Here is a 20,485-nt window from a genome sequence, read left to right as displayed (position 1 = left end):
TGAAAAGCAGGTGACCAACCCTGTGCACAATAGTCCATATATGGCTTAATCGAAGCCTTATACAATGGAACCAGAATCCTCCTTACTTCTGCAGGTTGGTGTCCTCTGCATCATTGCCAGAATTAATTGTATTGTCCTCACAATTTTGGCAATATGTCCTCTAAATTTTAGATCCTCATCCACCATCATAACAAGATCTTTTATTTCCTTCACCTTCAACAATATATCCCCACAAGAGTAAATTCTACATCCCATCTTTCTTTTCCAAATTTTAAAACCTTACATTTTGCAACATTGAACTGGCATTCCCACTCCTGTGTCCATTCACTCAGTCTATTCAAGTCTTCTTGTATGGTCACAACAGTCTTCCCCCTAAGGTATTTCCCAAGGAATACAATATACAGGCTTTCAAATCGAATGTTAACAAGTTCCTCCTTTCCCATCCCACTACCCATATACGGTACTCAAGTACTATAGGTTGATCAGCCAACCTCTAGAATATGGGCCAATCACAAAAAAAAAAAAAAAAAACTGCTCTACTCCTCATAGTTTGTCCCAACTTTGCATCATCTGCAAATAACTGTATATCCCCCATTCAACTCTTCCCCAATATCATTAACATGCAGGTTAAAAGGCAACAGCCCTAAAACAGACCCCTGAGGCACACACACACTAGCAACTTTCCTTTTCTGGGATATTGCTCCCCCATATGAAACATTGATATCTATCAGACAGCCAATCTCCAATGCACTACTCTATTATCCAATATCGGCTCCAATTTTGACTATCAACTTATCATGCAATAATCTATATCAAAAGCCTTTGCAAAATCTAAGTATACTACTGTGTATCCATCTCTTACATTCAATGCTGCTATCATCTTATTGTAATAAGTAGATTACTAAAACATGAGTGACCTTCCTTTAGCATATCCATGCTGTCCATCAAATATAACACCATTGATGTCAACTCAATTCTGGATCCTGATTCTCACAACATTTTAACTAAATTTATCTAACAAAAGACTGGCCTATATGGATCGTGATTCTCACTATACTTTTCAACACTTTAACCACAATATCTAACAAACAGATTGGCCTATAATTGATGCTTGAATTCTGTCATCTCCTTTATGAAGTGGTACAACCTTGCCTTCCTTCTACTTGACCCAATGTAAGACTGAAGGGTCAAAGCTATATAACTGAGAGGAGACCTCCACATAGCCTTTAAAGGAATGCGGAGAACCGACCAGAGCTTCTGACCTAATATCCAATCCTCACCTTCTCGTGGTGCACCCTGTTGGGTATCTACTTTGATACTGAACGAACGAGGATGGGCTGGCAATTTGGGATTTAGCCGACCAAATTGTATTCTTATTGGTTAAACCAAAATAAAAAATGATGGTACAACATGACAAAATTTCATGCCGGCTGGGGCATCGCCCGGTTAAACAAGGCTCCCGTTGTTTTCGCCAGGGAACCAGGGCAAACAGCGAAAAGTCAGCTAATGGAACAAATCTGAAAACAAACCCCAACTCAACAGCACCAGAGTTAAAGATCGGTACTATCAACGTTATAACCCTGAATGGCAAAGAAATGGAGCTAGCTGAGGAATTAGATAAGTACCAGATCGACATAATAGGGGTGGCTGAAACAAAAAAGACCAAAACTAGTGAGATCTTTCTGAGCAATAAATACAAAATGTTATATTCAGGCAATGACAATCAAGAAAAAGAAGGAGTAGCCATAGTATTCAACACAAAATAAGAGGCTAATCTTCTTGAATGGCAGTCAGTCTCAAGTAGAGTAATGTGGGCAAATATGAGAATGGGGAACTGGACAATGAGACTTATTTGTGCCTATGGTCCCACAGAAGGTTCTACTAAGGTAGAAGTGGACGAATTTTTTGACGCTTTAGAAAAAGCAACTGACACAATGAAAAAGGAAAAGGTGGTCCTTGTTGGGGATCTAAATAGCAGAGTAGGAAATGATTGTGAGACATACAAAAATATTTTGGGAAAATTTGGAGAAAAGAGCAAAGCTAATAATAATGGCAAATATCTGTTGGATTTCTGCTCAGGACATGGACTGGTTATTACTAACACAATGTTCCAACATAAAAATGTGCACAAATTCACATGGAGAGAAGAGGCAAGGAATAAGAAAAGTCTCATTGACTATGTTATTGTTGATAGTGATGTTTTCTCCCTGGTGCAGGACACCAGAGTGTACAGAGGATTTGAAATTGGAAGTGATCACTATTTAGTCTTGAGCAGGATAAAATTGAATTTCATATTGAAAAGAATAATATGTAAGAAAGTTTTAAAGCGAATAAAAGTTGAGCAGCTCTCAGATGTGAACTGTAGACTAAAATACACAAAGATTATTAAAAAGAAAATGAAAGAGTTTGAGAACAGGAATCAAACCTTGGAGATTCAGTGGCAAACTCTGAAGAAAACATTGATTGATTCTGCCAGAGAGGCATGTGGAGGTTGTGTGTAAGGATAAAAAAATCAGAACTCCCTGGTGGACACAGGAAGTTAAAGAGGCAGTGAAGGAAAAGAAGAAAGCATATCAAAAGTTCCTGGCAAATAAGTCAGCTTTTACTCTTACAGAATACAGAGACAAATGTAAGAAAGCTAAACAGTGTGTAAAACTAGCTAAACAAAAGTCATGGGAGGACTTTGGCAAGAATATAGAAAATAAATATCAAGAAGGTGGCAAAATATTCTGGAGGTTGTTGAAGAAGCTTAGGAATGGAGGAAAGAGTGCTGTAAAAGGAGTTAGAGATGATAAAGGTGACATGAAAACGGTAGAAAAACATATCCTTGAAGTATGGAGTAATTACTTTGAAAAACTGCTAAATGAAAGAAGCAGTGATGACAGCACAGTGATAAAAAACACTGACCAGGGCATGCAGTCAGGAATACATATCCATACTTGAAGTCGAAAAAGCCATCAAAGGCTTGAAATGTGGAAAGGCAGCAGGAGTAGATGATATTCGACCAGAAATACTGAAGTATGGTGGTATAAAAGTCTTACAGTGGCTGCACTGCATAGTTCAGAAAGCCTGGACAGAGGGACGAATTCCCGATGAGTGGAGTAGAGCTCTCATAGTACTCATATATAAAAAGGGAAATAAAACTGAATGTGAGAATTACAGAGGTATTTCCCTACTGAGTGTTCCTGGCAAGATCTATGCAAGTATACTTGAGAAATGGTTGAGAAGAATTGTGAAAGAAAAGCTTGGTGAAGAACAAGCTGGATTCAGGCCAAATAGAGGCTGTCAGGATCAGATCTTCACTTTACAACAAAGTCGAGAAAGCATGGGAATATAACATAGATCTGTATTTAAGTTTTGTTGATTTGGAAAAGGCATATGACAAGGTGCCAAGAGAGAAGCTATTCAATACACTGCAGTTATATGGTGTCAATGGAGCATTATATCAAGCAATACTTAGTTTTATTTGAGTTGTAAGTCAGCAGTTAGAATTCAAGGAAGCACAGGAAGATGTTTTAATGTTAAATCTGGTGTGAGACAAGGATGTACATTATCCCCTCTGTTATTCATTATCTATATGGATCACATTATGAAGGAAAGTGGTATTAAACCTGATATCAAAATTGGAGATGTTAATGTCAGCTCTTTGCTTTATGCGGATGATGTTATACTTCTAAATAAATCCGCTACAAGTCTGCAAGATTCTCTGACTAAATTCAATTTAGTCAGAGAATTCTTGTTGTAATAGATATGGTATGAAGGTCAGCAATAAAAAGACAAAGACAATGAAAATAAGCAGAATCATTGAAAATGTCAACTGTGTTGTGAATGGAGAACCTGTGGAACAAGTAAAACATTTCAGCTACTTAGGCACGAGTTTTACTGAAGATGGTAAATTAAATATAGAAATAGACAACAGAATCAGCAAAGCTGGTATGGTGGGAAGTCAATTGAATAAATTCATATGGAATAAGAGAGAAATTAGTCGGAACACTAAATTAGCTGTATACAAGACAGTGTTCAAACCAGTTTTAACTTATGGATTTGAGAGCTGGGTCAGCAGTAAAACACTTGACCAACGACTAGAGACTGCAGATATGAGAGTCCTGAGAAAGATTACTGGTGTGAACAGATGGCATCAATGTCAATATCATATTAAAAACAAGGATATTAGGAAAGAACTTGACATTGTCAGCATCCAGGAATGCATTAGCAGAGCTAATCTCAGGTGGTATGGTCACTTAAATAGAATGGGAGAGGAAAGATTAGCAAAACAAGTGTTCTCTGCCAGGTTGGTAGGAAAACGACCCAGAGGAAGACCAAGATATAGGTGGATTGATACGGTACAAAGTGCCTTAGACGATAGAAATATAAGATCGAATAATGTTGGAGTCTTGACAAGTAACAGACTGATTTGGAGGAAAATTGTAGATAGGAAGTTAGTAATGATGTAATTTTTTCATGTAGTACTGTCATATCTTGTACATCCCCTTGAGGGTACATGGCAGGAATTTGATGATGATATGTCAACACCCTGGCACATTCCTTCAAAATACATGGTGATATATCATCAAATCTGCTTAATATCCCCATATACCTCTTTCTCACTCACAATCAGTCACTGCTCTCAAACTATCCATGATGTAACATTCATAAGGATAAAAGACATTTATGCTCATTAAATATCTCCACTATATCCTCTGCAGCAGTTGTCCTTATACCACTTTCTTCAATCAATGCCATCCTATCATAATCATTATTTTCTCTGTTGGCTACATACTGAAAGAACTTCCTTGGATTTTTTATTTTTTTTTTGTTTCATTTTCATTTGTTTCATTTCAACTGCCGCTCATACTGAACTTTTGTTACCCTTAGAACTAAGTCACCCTCCTTGCCTTGCCTGTTCTTTATATTCCTCGTGGAATTGATTATTACCACTCCTCTTATATTGTCTCCATAATGCTTTTTTTCTCTGTAGTGTATGCTAATCTCTTCATTAGTTGATTTCACACTTACAAGGTTAAACTTTACTAGATAGTTCTTGAATATCACTCAAGCAGCATTGATCTCCTTTCTACCCAACTCCTCATTCCATGCCACAGCTGCAAGCTGTCTCCTGTGCTTCTAATAATCACCAGCCTAGTAGTTCCACATATACCCTTTCCTCATGGAAGTCTTCAATTTCAATAACTAATACTTAGACACTGAAAAATATACGTTGAAAATACCCCAAAATTTATATTCCTTTTAAATAATTATTTCTCTAGCATCTCCATGAAGTCAAAATACTCATCACAGAAGAGCACCAACTACAGTTCATATAATACCTATCTCTCCTTGAACTCTTTCACTGATGAAGCTAGCAACTCATTCTAGCAACCACCACCACCCTCCAAGCAAAGAATTTAGTCCTTAACACTCTTGCTAACTATACTCATATACAACTTTCAGGGATGATCCCTTGTTCTCTCCTTTCCTGATACATACTGAAAAGTTTTTGTATCAATCCAATATGTTTCTATCATGTTCTCTCTTATCCATCTATCAGTTAGTTTATGAATCCCACACACCTTCAATATATTCTCACTGGGAGCATTCCATAGACCTTCCACACTAATGGTCACTCACCTGTGGATCATCTCCCACAGAATGATCTGTGAGCAGCAGCCCAGATAAGGCCTTGCAAAGAGGAATAATAACTTCTAATTCCTGCTTATCAATGTTCATCAGCAGCCACATACCATCAGCATCATTCTGTGGGAATGCTACTGATAGGGAAGCAGACACTTGCATATCAATAGCATTCATAAATGTCATTCTTCCTTTTGCTTACCAAATAGAGACATAACTCTTTTGGATTTCATTGACCTCATCAGCTAGATTCCTCTCAAAATTAGCTTTGGTCTTCTTTACCATATGAATCACCTTTCTTGCAAGTGTTTTGTACTGCTTGTTGATCACTTTTTTCTTTATATCCCTCCACAACTTTTTCTGCAACTACTACTTGATGATATTCATCAAGCTAGCTAATTAATCCTCCTGCCTCTGGACATGCAGTTTGATATTGGATTTCTTCAAATACTTCTTGACCATCTCTCACACTCCTAACATCTCTCCCATCCAAATTCTTATGTCATGGTATGGCTCTAAACTGATTCCTCAGTTTGTGATAATTACCTGCTTTGTAACTCCACAAATACCTCTTCTTAAAAGAAAATTCTCTATGTCTAGCAATCTCCCAGCACTGCTTTCCCCAAGTGGAGGGAGCATGACTACACTGGTTAAAACCAAATTATCTGATACTATGACCAGATCCAGCACTCTCAAACGTCAGGTCTCCTCCATTATATGTTGTCTTAGATGTTCTCTTAGCAGCCATATAAATTCCATTTCCTTTCTCAGTGACTATTATTTCTTCCAATTTATGTCCATGTGGTTGAAAGAACCATAAGAATTACTTGTGCATACACAATGTGCTATTTTACCAGTGTATACCATCAGCATTCTTTCTTATATTCCCCAGCTTACAGAAGCAACCAATTATATGTTTCATCCTATTAGCCTCTATCTTCCAGACAGATTCAAATTTTGCAAAGGCATTTGACAGAATACCACATGAAAAATTATTACAAAAGTTGAAGCAAATATTAATGGATATGAAACTAGTAGCATGGACAGGGAGTGGGGTAGCTGACAGACACACACCAGAGAGTACTTTATGATAGAGTGGAATCCAGAAGAATGCGTGTGACTAGTGAAGCACCTCAGGGTTCTGTACTTGGGCCACTACTCTTTAATTTGTATATCAATAATATAGGAAAACATTTAAAGGGAAGGGGGATATTCAGTTTTCTGATGATGCAAACTAGAGTGAGCAATAGTTGATAAAGGTGATGTAGATATCCTGCAAGATGGATGACTTAACCCAGTGCTGGTGAGGTGGGAAAATTTAACAAAAGTGGTAAGGTGGGGTCCCACAGATCCACCCAAATAATGTAGTGTATTATAGAAATCCATATCTTTTTAATCAATATTAATGGATTCTCTGTGGATTCTTCCTCTGATGATTCTTCCTTACAGTCTTGTTCTGTATCATACTCATGGTTACTGACCAATTCTAAATCAATTTCACTATCATCATCTCCACTAAATGGCTCCTTGTCTGTCAAAGGTCATCTATAAGTTGATGCAACCTCTGTTCTTCCCTGTTCATAACTCATTTGATAAAAAAAGATATTATTCTCAAAATACCCTATAAATATTTACGAAAACGTATTTGCTTATAGTTGGTATGTAAAAATATAGAAGACACAGCAGTAACGATAATATTTTAGTAGAATATACACGAAAACAACTTATGTTTCGGAAGTAAATATAGTCACACTTTTGGTAAGGTGGGGTCTGGGTGGACGCAGCACACTTTACACCTCTGTACACTAAACTTGCTTGCACGCAACAGCCTGTCGTCTATGGCGTCGAGTAGCAGGTTACGGGAGGGGAAGCTATACTGAAGCATGACTCACTGCCACACGTTGTTAAAAAGTTATAGTCAATTTAAAATCTTTGGGGTTTGTGACACCCCACCTTACTAACACAGGTTACTAAACTGGCATTGTTTAGTAACCTGGTGTTAGTAAGGACAATGATTGTCAACTTAATGCTACAAAATAAGGTTACAAACTACAGGTTGAAAAAATTACATACTGTATATCATACTGATGGTACTGGATTGCAGGAAATTGATGAGGCTAGAAACTTGAGGATAATGGTAGACAGAGAGTTGAAGTTCAGAGGGCATATTGCAAAAGTTGGTAAAATAGTTCAAAGGATTACTTGGATGTTGAAAAACACACCAACAAGTAAAGATGGGGACATTATTATCCCTCTTTGTAAGGCTACAATTTGGCTGATCCTGATAACTGTGTACAGATTTAGTCACCTAGGTTTCTTAGGGGATCAGGAGGTGTATAGCAAGAATAAAGTGACCCAGCTAGTGACAGGCCTGTGGAATGCTCCCCATGATGAGACTGTAGGTGTGTGGGTTATAAAAAAAAGGGGGACATGATAAAAACTTACACGATATTAAAGGGATTTCATAAAATTAGCGCAAAGTAAAATTTTCAATATATGACAAATAGAGAACTAGGGGTGATCCATGCAAGTTGCGTTACTGTGGTTAATAAAGGAGTGCAGATTATATTTTTAAGAAACAGATGGAAAATATACTTTGAGGGACTTTTGAATGAGGAAAATGCAAGGACTCACAGAGGAGATGGGCAGCCTTCTGAGGGGATGGTGCAGAACATCAGTAGAATGGAAGTGACAGAGGCCATGAAGAGGATGAGGAATGGAAAAGCGGTGGGCCACGACAGAATTCCAGTGGAGGCATGGAAGGCACTGGGGGAAAGAGGGAATTGACCTGCTGTGGGACCTGTTCATGAAAGTTTGCCAACAGGAAAATATACCCGAGGAATGGAGGGAGAGTACTCTTGTTCCCATCTACAAGGGTAAAGGGGATGCACAAGACTGTAAAAATTACAGAGGAATAAAGTTAATGTCCCACACAATGAAGATCCTAGAAAGGGTTCTTGATGGTAGATTGAGGGAGGAGGTGGAGATTGCAAAGGAACAATTTGGCTTCATGCCTGGTAGATCAACAACAGATGCTATCTTTGGGTTACGACAGATGATGGAAAAATATTGAGAGAAACAAAGGGAGCTACATCTGGTATTTATTGATCTGGAGAAAGCATATAATAGAGTGCCAAGGCAAGAAGTCTGGAGGTGTCTGAGGGAGAAGAAGGTGCCGGAGAAATATGTCAGATTGGTGCAGGAAATGTACAGAAATGTGAAGACAAGTGTTCGGACCTGTTTGGGACAGGTCCCAAAGAAGATGCACCTTGGACAATGTTGTATGCAGATGACATCTTGCTGTGTGTAGATTCAAGAGAAGAAGCGGAAACTAAACTGGAAAGATGGAGAAAAGTACTGGAAGAGAGAGGTATGAGACTGAGCAGAAGTAAGACAGAGTACATGTGTTGTGCAGTGGGCAGTGGCCAGGAGACAGATCTGGAGCTGGAAGGAAATGTCATCAGGAAGGTGAGAGACTTTAGATACTTAGGTTCAACAGTGGAAGAAGATGGAGGAGCTGAGAAGGAAGTGGGATGCAGGATACAAGCAGGTTGGAGGAACTGGAGGGAGATGGCTGGAGTGTTATGCGATAAGAGGGTGCCGATCAATCTGAAAGGCAAAATTTATAGGACAGTAGTGAGGCCAGCTATGACATATGCTATAGAAACTGTGGCCCTGAGGAAAAATAACATTAGCAGAATGGAAGTAGCAGAAATGAGAATGCTTAGGTGGATGTGCGGTGTAACCAGAAAGGATCATCTGAGAAATGACTATGTCAGGGGAACAGTGAAAGTTACGAACTTAGGAGCGAAAATACAGGAGGCAAGGTTGAGATGGTTTGGTCATGTGATGAGGAGGGAGGACGAATATGTGGGAAGAAGGGTCATGCAGATGGATGTGCAAGGAAGGCGGAAGCGTGGGTGGCCAAAGAAGAGATGGAGGGAGCTGGTAGAAGAGGACTTGAAGATGAAGAACTTGGATGTGGTGACAGCCCAAGACAGGAAGGTGTGGAGGAGACTCGTAACAAACAGTGACCCCACTTAAGTGGGAGAAGCTGCAGAAGAAGAAGAAGATTATATTTTTTTGGTGGAGGGTGATGAATGAGTGGAATGGATCGCCAGATTGAGCATCTTGACAGTGAATGAGATTAAAGAGAGATACGATAGGTTTTGTGTGTATAAAAGTTAGTGTGGATCTCCCACAATGAGTCTCTGGATTCCATGGAGATACTGTATAATAATAATAACAAAATAAGCTATATTCCTCACTGTGATATACATTACTCTTTTCAGCTTCAATTCTGTTCTTATTAGCAAAATCCCTCCTCCCATTGTCCCTCTCTGAAAATACTATTAAGTTTGTGCACAGAAACTGAATTATAAATAACTATTTTGTGTATAATTTCCTACTAATTTGAAATTTGCATTTTCATTATCCAAAAGGTGTATCACTATTCCTTCAAAAATAAATAAATAAATAATTGCCAGCCTGGTTGGCTGAGAGGTTAGTTGTATTCACTCTCCAGATCAAACAAATCACCTTATTACAAAACATTGATAAAAGTAAACTTCTGAATGTTGCATAGCTACAAACTTTGTCATTTAGACAAAAGCAGGCAGACTTCATTTTGTTATGCAAAATTACAAATACTGATAACATCGCTTTCTGGTGACTAATTTAATCCTTTTTCTGTTCTCTAAATTCACCAGAACTTCCCAACTTTTAATGTTAATTTTCCTACTATGACTATTTCACATTGTTTGAGATAGCTTGAGAACAGATAATGAATTTTTGACTGTTTTATATTTTAATTGGAGTTTAGTATATTAATCATTGTAAGCAAAAATGTTGCTATTTAAAAAAAAAAAAAAAAAAAAAAAACCATCATGATAACTATACTCCTGTCATTGTGTTTTTCATATATTATGTCATCTCATTTGTACCCAGCTTCCCCCCCCCCATTATTTTCCACCTCAACTCCAGAAGATTAGTGTTGCAAATGTATTAAAGTCAGCTGAGGTGAAATTCTTCAATTCAGAAAAAATCTTTTACCCAAAATGTGTATCATTATTCCTTCAAAAATAAATAACAATTGCCAGCCTGGTTGGCTGAGAGGTTAGTGTTATGTGGTCTCCAAATAACTAAACATATTAGTATTATCAGTACACTTAAATGCTACCTTAATTTGTTTTATTTCATAAATATATTATTCATTAATGTATGTAGGACAAGTATAATGTGAATGTCGGCCTATAAATAATTTCACAAGGAATAAATTACCTTTTTCTTCTTCGTTACTTAAAAAATTTACGTTAATGAACTGCATAATCGAAAAGTGTGTGTATATATATACACACACAGAGACATACAAAATACTATAAGATGAAAATCAGTCCAATATAAAATTAATAACTGATCGTTCGGTAAATTTAGAGTTCCAATGTTTTATAAACAAAAGACCTCTACTATTAAAATTAAATATCCAAGATGGAGTATGCGTATATATGCACACGTAAAGAAACAAGATTAACAATTATTCAAGGCATTCGGCAAAAGCAAAACTAAACAGCTATTTGAGTAACAGGTTGTGTTCTAAAGAACACAACCTGTTACTCAAAGAACTGCTTGGAAGACTAATTACAAAAACGATCCTCCACAAAACGTACACAGAGGAAGTTAGGACGTTATCTTACTCAACATTAACGTCAATGGCATATCGGATTTAATTGTATATAATTTTATATTTTGATTCAGAACATATTTAACATACTTGCAATAAAAGACTTAAGAAATGATCTACAATATCGACTAAATATCACTACATCAAAACAAATACAACTTTAGGTAACTGAAAGCATCAATCCAAAAACATTCAACTTACAAAAATTGACTCATACGGACTTCATGACAGCAACAGAGAAAGGCGCTGATCACAGCTTCAACCGAATTGAAACGAATAAGTTACAAAAAAGAAACCACAAAATTACCACGCACACAGAGAATAAACACAAAACTGTAATATTAATTATAGATATACATTCAAAAATGACTTAAGTATAGTAATAATGTGTAACGAATACAGTGTTGATAAGATTTATTAACTACGGCTGTTAGCTGATAAAGCAAAGCTAATTAGATTAATCTGGAATGCAACTAACAGGCAGTTTCACAAAATGATTTGAATAGGCTGGATATATGGGTATGTGAAAATACAATGCTTATAAATGTAAAGTTGTGCACTTTGACGTAATAAGATATTCATTGGCATATTATGTTCGCAAAATTATGCTGCTACAAATTAATCTGGCTATTGATCTTGTAGTTTTCATAAACAGGAAGATGAAGTCAGAGGTCATATAGCAATAAATCCGAATACAACTCTGAGGATAACTGAAATGTTGAAAGGTAAACTGACTGTTAAAATACGGAAGTTATTTTGTCTCTTTACAAGACTTTGATAAGACCTCATGTCGAATACTGTGCGCAGATCTAGTCTACAGGTTCCCAAGGTGATGCGGATACAGTGGAAAGGGTGCAAAGTAGGGTGTTAAAGATCATATTATGGAATGTTGTTCATGAGTGGAGATTAGAATTTTTTTTTTTTGACTCAGCATGCTAGAGACAGGAGAGAGAGGTGTTTTATGAGAGAACCTACAAATGTCTTTGGTTTTTTATTTTAATTTTTCTTAATGGAGTTCAGAAAAGTGACAGCTAGATTTCTCTTATCACTCAGGTGTATATGTTCTGGTAATAAGAGATGCGAAGCAAATGTAGGAATAGAGATAGATGAACTGGAGGTACATAGAATATTAAATAACATTGATGTCGGTAAGTTGTTGCATTAGATGGTATAGGAATAGTACATAGGATTACTTGGTGTTGTTGAAGAACACTCTGACATGCAGAGATAAGTGGGTTTTCTTACTTCTTTATAAGGCATCTCGACTACTCTGAGCAGATATGATGATCTGGGTTTCTTAGGGATGAAGAAAATGTTGAGAGGATTAATAAATTAGTAGAAAATACGGTGACAAGTCTGTGGGATGCGCAATGCAGGTAACAGAAGTTATTGCAAAGTGGAAAAAGGGTGGTATGATCAAATCACACAAATTACAAAAAGTTTTTTATGAGATTAATGACAAAAGAAAAATTTTAGTACAAGTATACTCGTACTAGGGGAAGAACTAGGTGATGTAAATCGCAAATGATGAAAAATTTGGTAAGAGAGGGTGTGAGAACTAAATTTTTGCTTGGCGTGTGCTGACTGAGTGAAATCGCTGCATAGTCTTGTGGGTGCTGATTAGGTGAATGAGTTCAAAGAGAAGTATGATAGATATTGAGATAACGTAATTGCAAAACATAACATTTCGTTTTTCCCCTTGATAAGTCCATAGAATTACCAGTTTAGTAACACCCCCACACTCACATCCACCCACCCCTTGTCCTCACGGTTAGCCTAGTGGCTGTGCGCTTCGCAACCATATGCCTGGGGAAGGAGTGTCCTAGGTTCGATTCCCGTCAGTGACGTGAGGAGCTGAAGGATCTTCCTCAGCCATAGCCAAGTTAGCTGGTCAGCGTGGACAGTAGGTTTTTTCCCTGTTTATCCTGAGTTTTTCATCCCACAAAGCAGGCAAACTGGCCTTGAGAACTCAACACTACAGGATATAGGATACACCGAGGCGTATGGTAGACCACCTTATCCTGTGAACGGTTTAAGGTCCGATGATTAACAAACCTTCGACACCGCAAGGTAAAAGAGGGAAAAAAGGAATATGAGAATGATACTTTGCAACATTACACTGACATCCACACATATTCGTGCATTCAGACAGAGTATTTAGGCTTCTTGAAAAGCTACAACTGCTCTACTTCTCGTTACTCACCCCGACTTGGCACATCTGCAACCACCTGTATATAACCATTTAAGCCCTTTCCAATGTAATTTACTTACAAATAAAACCACAATGGGCTCCAAAATATACCTCTGAGGCACGCCACCAGTGACTTTCCACTTCCAGGATATAACCCCAAACCAATACCCAAGCTATTGATACCTATCAGACACCAATCTCTAATCGAAAGTACTAATCTACTGTCCAACTCAATTTGTTCCAAATTAACTACTAGTTTGTCGTGTGTTAATCTATCGAAAGCCTTTGGAAAATCTAAATATTCTACTGTATATGCATCTGTCTTGTCAAATGTATTCGTCATCTTGTTATAATAAGTAAGCAGATCGCTAAAACACGATATCTTCCTTTAGCAAACCCATGCGGTACATGAAACTGAATTATGCTACTGTCCACCCAGTTCTGAATTGTTGTCTTCACTAGCTTCTCCAATACCTTGACCACAACAACAGACAAGCAGATTGGACTACAATTCGAATTCTATTCTAAGACTCGTATTACAAATGTACGTTAAAAGTGTTGTCATCTCCCTGGAACATTCCTTCAAAACACAGGGTGATTTTCTATGAAGTTCCATGGCATTCTTGACAGACCTGTGATGGACTTAGATCAACGTTAGAAAAAAGGCAAATACCATCAAGAATTGAGCTATCTATTTCGTTTTTTGATATAGGTGATGTAAGGCAGCGTCCACATGGGTATCTTGAAATGTTGGTTTCCATCCCACTTAGTAAAATTAAACTAGATAAATATTTGCAAACATCATTTGACAACTCAAGTGTCAGTGTTATTTATGAATTGGCATGTTAAAGGATAAGGAGTCAGATTTGCTTAAAGAGTACAGTCATCTGCGTCAACTTTCAAGAGGACTTGACCTGGTTGCTGAAGTCCAACTGCCTGGTGAATGTAAACAAACCAATGTGTTTTCCCTTCCAGTTTCTGATGCTTCAGTCCATACTCACCTGCCAATCAAACCTTGGAGCCTGATGACAAAATTCCTTTATTCTCTAGGCTGGAGAAGTTATCATAATCTATCACCATTTCCTCTGTAGTTACAACGGATGTCACTACAGATTACTTAACATCTTTATTATCCTGTGTCTTCAAATGTGTCTACTGTTTTGCCTGTTTTACTTGACTCATACAAGGGTGGTCTGAAAGGTTCTCGGCCTCGACCATAGATGGCAACACTATAGGCCAACACTAAAGGCAAGATTTTTTTCTAATTTGGTACATCTGTCATAAGCATCCGCGTGAAATTGTAAGTCATTCTATCAAGTAGTTTGTTTTATACAGCTGTCTGAAGCAAAAGTGTTGTATGTATCCCTTGAAATGATTAAAATTAAGTGTCGTGTGGTTATAAAATTCTCTGTAAAAGAAGGTTTAACGCCAAAAGAAATTCATTCGAAGTTCATAAAAGTTTATAGGCACTCTTCTCCTTCGTTTTCAACAATTAAAAATTGGGCTGCTGTGTTTAAAAGTAGTCTAAAAGGGCTGCAAGGTTTAAAATCTCTAAACAGTGCTTGGAGAGTTTTTAACAAGAATAAAACTGATATTGCGCGTCCACTGATTACTATAGATAAGATTTGGATTCAATATTACACACCAGAATCCAAACAGCTGTCAAAACAGTGGACAGAAGCCGGTTGTTCAGCGCCAAAGAAGAAAAAGTCGGTTCCACCAGCAGGAAAGGTCATGGCATCTGTGTTTTGGGATGCTAGTCATTTTAATTATTAATTATCTTGAAAAGGTTAAAACAATAACTAGGGAACATTATTCTGATCTTTTAATCAGACTAGACTAAAAACTTCGCTGACCGATGTAAAGAAAACCGGGTTTGCAGAAGAAAAAAAATCATCTTTCATCAGGACCATGAACAGGCCCACAAAGGTGTTTTGGCAATAAAAAAAATTAAGAGATCTGCATTATGAATTGTTACAATATCTACCCTATTCTCCAGATTTGGCTCCCTCTGATTTCTATCTCTTCCCAAACTAAAACTCTTCCACGCTGCTCATCGATTTTAATCGAATCAAGAGGTGATTCCAAATGTTGAGGGTATGTTGCATATCTTTCTGAGAACCACTACAGAGACGGGATAATGGCACTGGAGCATCGCTGGAATGAATGTATTAGTCTTATGGGAGATTATGTTGAAAAATAAAAATAATTTTGAAATTTTAAATTCGATTTTTCATTGTTAGGCTGAGAACTTTTCAGACCATCCTCGTATAAATACCGAAGTGTTAGTGAGATATATGATTATACACCTGGTTTGTCTACTTTTTCAAGTTTAAGTGATCATAAGACTTCACATTCAAGTTTGATCAGTCTCATAGGAAGCAAGTCTTCTTTCTACAACTATACCCCAATGCAACACATAGAAGCATGTGGAGTAGATTGTGTTGTACAGATTCTTCTGGGACAAAGGAACTGACATGTTTAAATGACTTAAATACATTTTATAATTTTAAAGTGACCAATTTATATAGTTTATCTTGTAGAACTTTAATATGTTCTAATGTTTTATTTATGGAATAAAAAGTTTGGGGGAATGAGAATGACAATTTATTTAGTAACATATTAGGTGAGTGTGTGCATGCGTGGAATGAAAAGTGCATTTTTTTCATTCCATGCTGACCAATGTAAATAAGAATGTGAGAGAAGAATAGGAACAAAAACAAACATCAGTGGGTGTAAGGAATGTGATGTTTTAAAGGAAGAAAAAAGATTTTTTGCTCTATAGGGATTCTATAATTAAGGGTGTGAAAGATGGAAGAGTAATTAAAGACTGTTAACCAGGGCAAAGAGCAGTGATATAACTGAGGCTGGAAGTTGAAGACGGACAGAGTGAGAGAAATTATTATAGTTGTGGGGACGAATTTTGTAGGTAGCGAAAGATTTTCTGAGAGACAAGATTTGAAAGACTTAATGATAGCAACGCATACAAAGTGTAAGAGCGGAAAGATCAAGATTTGACAGTGATGAATTCAACAGAAGCGCGATTATAGAAAATTGAATAATGTCAAGATTTCTTAAAAGCTTTTGCAAAAAATGAAACTGAGTATTCATTTTATGAATGTCTGAGTCGAGTTTGATAAAAGGAAGGAATTTTTTTAAGAGTGATGATTTGCACTTAAACGGATTGGGCGCATGGCATTTAGAATATTTATTGATAAAAGATATATTAAATGATCAACCACAGGGAAATGGGGTTTGCTAGGGAGGCAGTGACAGAGTCAGCTGTTAATAGTACTAAGGTCAATGGCTGTGAATATGGGATTAATTGTTCTCAGAAATAAACTGTATAGAGAGAGAGCTAATTCACATGCAGGGAGATTACGGGAGGAAGTTGCATTTTATGTATACTAATGCCAAAAGTATTTGGAATAAGTATGAAGAAGTTTTGGCATTAGTTATCACAACTTGGCCAAAATTACAGAACCTAGTGAGACTTGGTTAAGTAAGAATAATGTAATTATAGTGATATAATGTAAGTGATACAATATTTTCAGGCAGGGCAGAGAGGACGGACAGAATGGGGGGGGGGTTAAGTTTTGCTAATGAAAATGACAAATGATAGATGAAGCGTTGAAGCCAAAAGGTAGACGTGCCTCAAAATGAGGGATATGCAGAGGTTAGTTGATTTGAGGCAATTTGGTGTGAGATAGAGATCAACGGGATGAGATGTGTAAGCGGTTGCTGCTTTAATCCACGGGGAGAGCATAAGTGAGAATGGATATGGTATACATTATCAATTGGCATGATGAATAAAGTCGAGCAATTATTATGGGAATTTTAGCTATGCGGACATACACTGGGAAAAGGAAATGGAGTTTATGCTGTTGTTAAGAGATAATTATCTGCGATAGCATGTAATGGAAGGGACAAGATGTTCGAGAGTGTTAGATCTGGTCAGATAATCAGAGAACATATCATTAACAAATCTATTAACAGTCCACTTGGGAAAGCGATCATGTGGTCTTGATCTGGGAGATTGTAAGAAGTGATGTATATTTTTTTAAGAAGTGGTATATATGGATCTACAAGGCTGGTTATTAGGACAAGCTGAGAAGTCAGCTTTTGGTAGTTCTCTTCATGAGAATTTGAAGCAAAGAGATGTTTATGGTCGTGAGAGATAATCAAAGAGTGTTTAAGGAAATCATTGTCACATTGTATTCCCAGTCATGATGAGAAATCAAATCGAAGTAAAATGGGTGAATAGTATTATTAAGACTGGAGTTGGAGATAAAGAAAAAGGTTGTGGAGAAAGTATAAAGGAAAAGGTCATGAGCATACCCATGAGCAGTACAATGTACAGGCAAAGAGGGTGAACTGTATGGTAAGGAACGCCAAAGCTAATTAAGAGAGGAAGTTAGCTGATGAATCCGAAAGAAATCCAAAGGAGCTCTTTCGCTATGTCCCAAGTAAAAGGAGGAATAACTATGGAAGGATGCCTTTAAAACGTGTTGAAAGTAGACAAGTTAGCACATCAAATAGTTGAGTTGCTTGATCATTTTGCAAAAGTGTACCATCTTGTTTGTTCTACTGCAGTGCCGAATGTGTCACTGACTGATGCGGGTCTCGAGATACAGGTGTTTAGTATATTACAGAATCTTAATCCTGATATAGCCATAGGGTTAGATTGCTTATCGGCCCATGTGTTACGAGAATGTGTAAGAGAATTAGCACCTCCTCTGATCAAGCTGTTTAATTTTGGCCTCAGTTCTGGTAAATTTCCAATAGACTGAAAAGAGGGGGAAATAATTCAACTTCATCAAGAACGCTACAAGTCAGGTGTTTCAAATTATAGGCCAATCAGTATATCAGAATTAGTGGTTAAGGTTTCGGAAAAATTGATAAAAATTACAATTCAGGACTGGGTGGAGAGTAATATGATACTTTATAAGTGGCAACATGGTTTTGTGAAGGGTAGATTTTTCTTAGTAACTTACTTTCTATAATAAAGTAACAGTGGAGTTGGATAAAGGAAATCCTTATTCGGTGATAGTGCTGGACTTTGCCAAGGCATTTGATAATATTTCTCACGGAATTCCTTTGCATAAATTGAAGCAAATGAGAATCAGGATGTATCCGGAGCTGTTGATTTGGATTTTAGGATGGCTGATGAACAGATGTCATCAAAGTGTGGTTTATGGAGGAACTGAGTCCCGATGAAGGCAGGTGACTATTGGTGTTCCTCATGGCTTGGTCCTTGGTCCTGTGTTGTTTAATTTATATATTAATGACACTGGAAATAATTTGAAAGGAAATGTCCACTTGTTTGTTGATGATGCAAAATTTGGAAGAGCGATAGTCAATTCAAACGATGTAGATATATTGAAGGATGTTTCAGTGTAAGGTGATGTACTTCGGAAAGATGAAATCACATCCTGTATACCATTTTAATGGAAATGAACTGTATGAAGTCGACGAGGTAAGGGACTTGGGGGTTATCGTGGACATCGAAGGCAATTCTGACAACAGTTTAGAAGGCAATTCTGACAACTTTTACAATATGTAAAGGTTGTCAAAACATACCATCAATTTATATCGTTATTGAAGAACATACTGACAAGCAGGAATAGGGACTATTGCACGCAGATCTGCTCACCTGGGTTTCTTGGATGAAGATATGATGGAGAGGATCCAAAGACGAGTTACAAAGATTATTGCATGTCTGTGGAATGTTACATACGAGGAAAATTTGAGAGTCTGTGGGCTTTAAAAACCAGGTGATAGACGTAAGGGAGGAGATATGATAGAGACATATAAATTATGAAAGGAGTTTTATAGGATTTATACCTATGACCTTTTTCTGAACATTGCAGGAAGGGAGAAGTAGGGGGTGATACCTGAAGATTCTGTAAGAGTGTGGTTAACATAGGCATTAGGACTATATTTTGACTTAGAGAGTGGTGAATGTGTAGAATGCATCACCATAGGTGGTTGTGAGTGCTACGTTTGTTAATGAATTTAAGAAGTGTGGTAGGTATTTTTATTATTATAATTATTGTAATGGTGTCTCCATAGAGTCAAAAGACTCATCGCGGGAGACTCTACATTGACATACTAACCATTGTTTACACAATACTTATCATACTGCTCCTTAAATTCATTCAGAGACAAAGCATTCACAACCACCTCTGGCAACGCATTCCACCCATTCAGAACCCTCCAAGTAAAAAATATAGTTCTAACACCCTTGTTAACCACACATAATCTCCAGGGATGGCTCCTTGTTCTCTCCCTTCCTACACTGGTCTTTAAAATGTCATCAGTATCAATCCTATAAAGTCCCTTTAATAATTTATATGCCTCTATCATATCTCCTCTCCTACATCTATCAACTAGTTTTTGGAGCCCACAGAGCTTCAATCTCTCCTCGTCGGGTACATCTCACAGACCTGCAACAATCTTTGTAATTCGCCTCTGAATCCTCTCCACCATTTCTTCGTCACCAAGAAATCCAGGTGACTAGATCTGTGTGCAATAGTGCAAGTGCGGTCTTATTAATGCTTTATTAAGTGGAACAATGACTTCCTTATCCCTGCTTGTTAGTGTGTTCTTCAACAACCATGTAATTCAAGGTGATGTTTTGGCAATCTTTGCAATATGCCCTTAAACTTAAGTTCTCTCTCCACAATTTTTGACAAGGGTTGACAAAAGTTGACAAGGGACTCCCAAGTCCCTTGTCTCATCAACTTCTTGCAGTTCAGTTCCGTTATTATAATAAATAGCATGTGACCTCATTCTCCTGATGTGGATCACCTTACACTTAGCCACATTAAACTGACAACCATTTACCTTAGTCCATAGCGTTAGCCTATTTAATTCATCCTGCAAATATCTACATCATCCGAATTGACTATAGCTCTTCCTAATTTTGTATCATCAGCAAACAAGTGGATACTTCCTTTCAAAATATTCCCAATATCATTGAT

The 20,485-nt window shown here is 37.3% G+C and overlaps 1 protein-coding gene across 3 annotated transcripts in view; it reads right to left on the bottom strand.

The window, feature by feature from the left end:
• The window catches only part of LOC150107317 (synaptobrevin homolog YKT6-like), a 108,653-nt gene extending 96,985 nt beyond the window's left edge, over nucleotides 1-11,668 (bottom strand). Inside the window, exon 1 of one of the 3 annotated variants that reach the window (XM_090391181.1) lies at nucleotides 11,513-11,668. The gene's annotated coding sequence lies outside the window, so the exon portion shown is untranslated. Of the gene's footprint in view, nucleotides 1-10,911; nucleotides 11,189-11,401; nucleotides 11,421-11,512 lie in introns of those variants that run through there. The other 2 variants (XM_090391183.1, XM_090391182.1) reach the window with 2 other exon arrangements.
• Between the last annotated feature and the right edge of the window lie 8,817 nt (nucleotides 11,669-20,485).

Source organism: Typopeltis vanoorti, chromosome 4, assembly GCF_054136105.1.
Source record: "Typopeltis vanoorti isolate ZY-2024b chromosome 4, IOZ_Tvanoo_1.0, whole genome shotgun sequence".
Lineage (NCBI taxonomy): Eukaryota > Metazoa > Arthropoda > Arachnida > Uropygi > Thelyphonidae > Typopeltis > Typopeltis vanoorti.
This window is presented reverse-complemented; position numbering and strand designations above follow the sequence as displayed.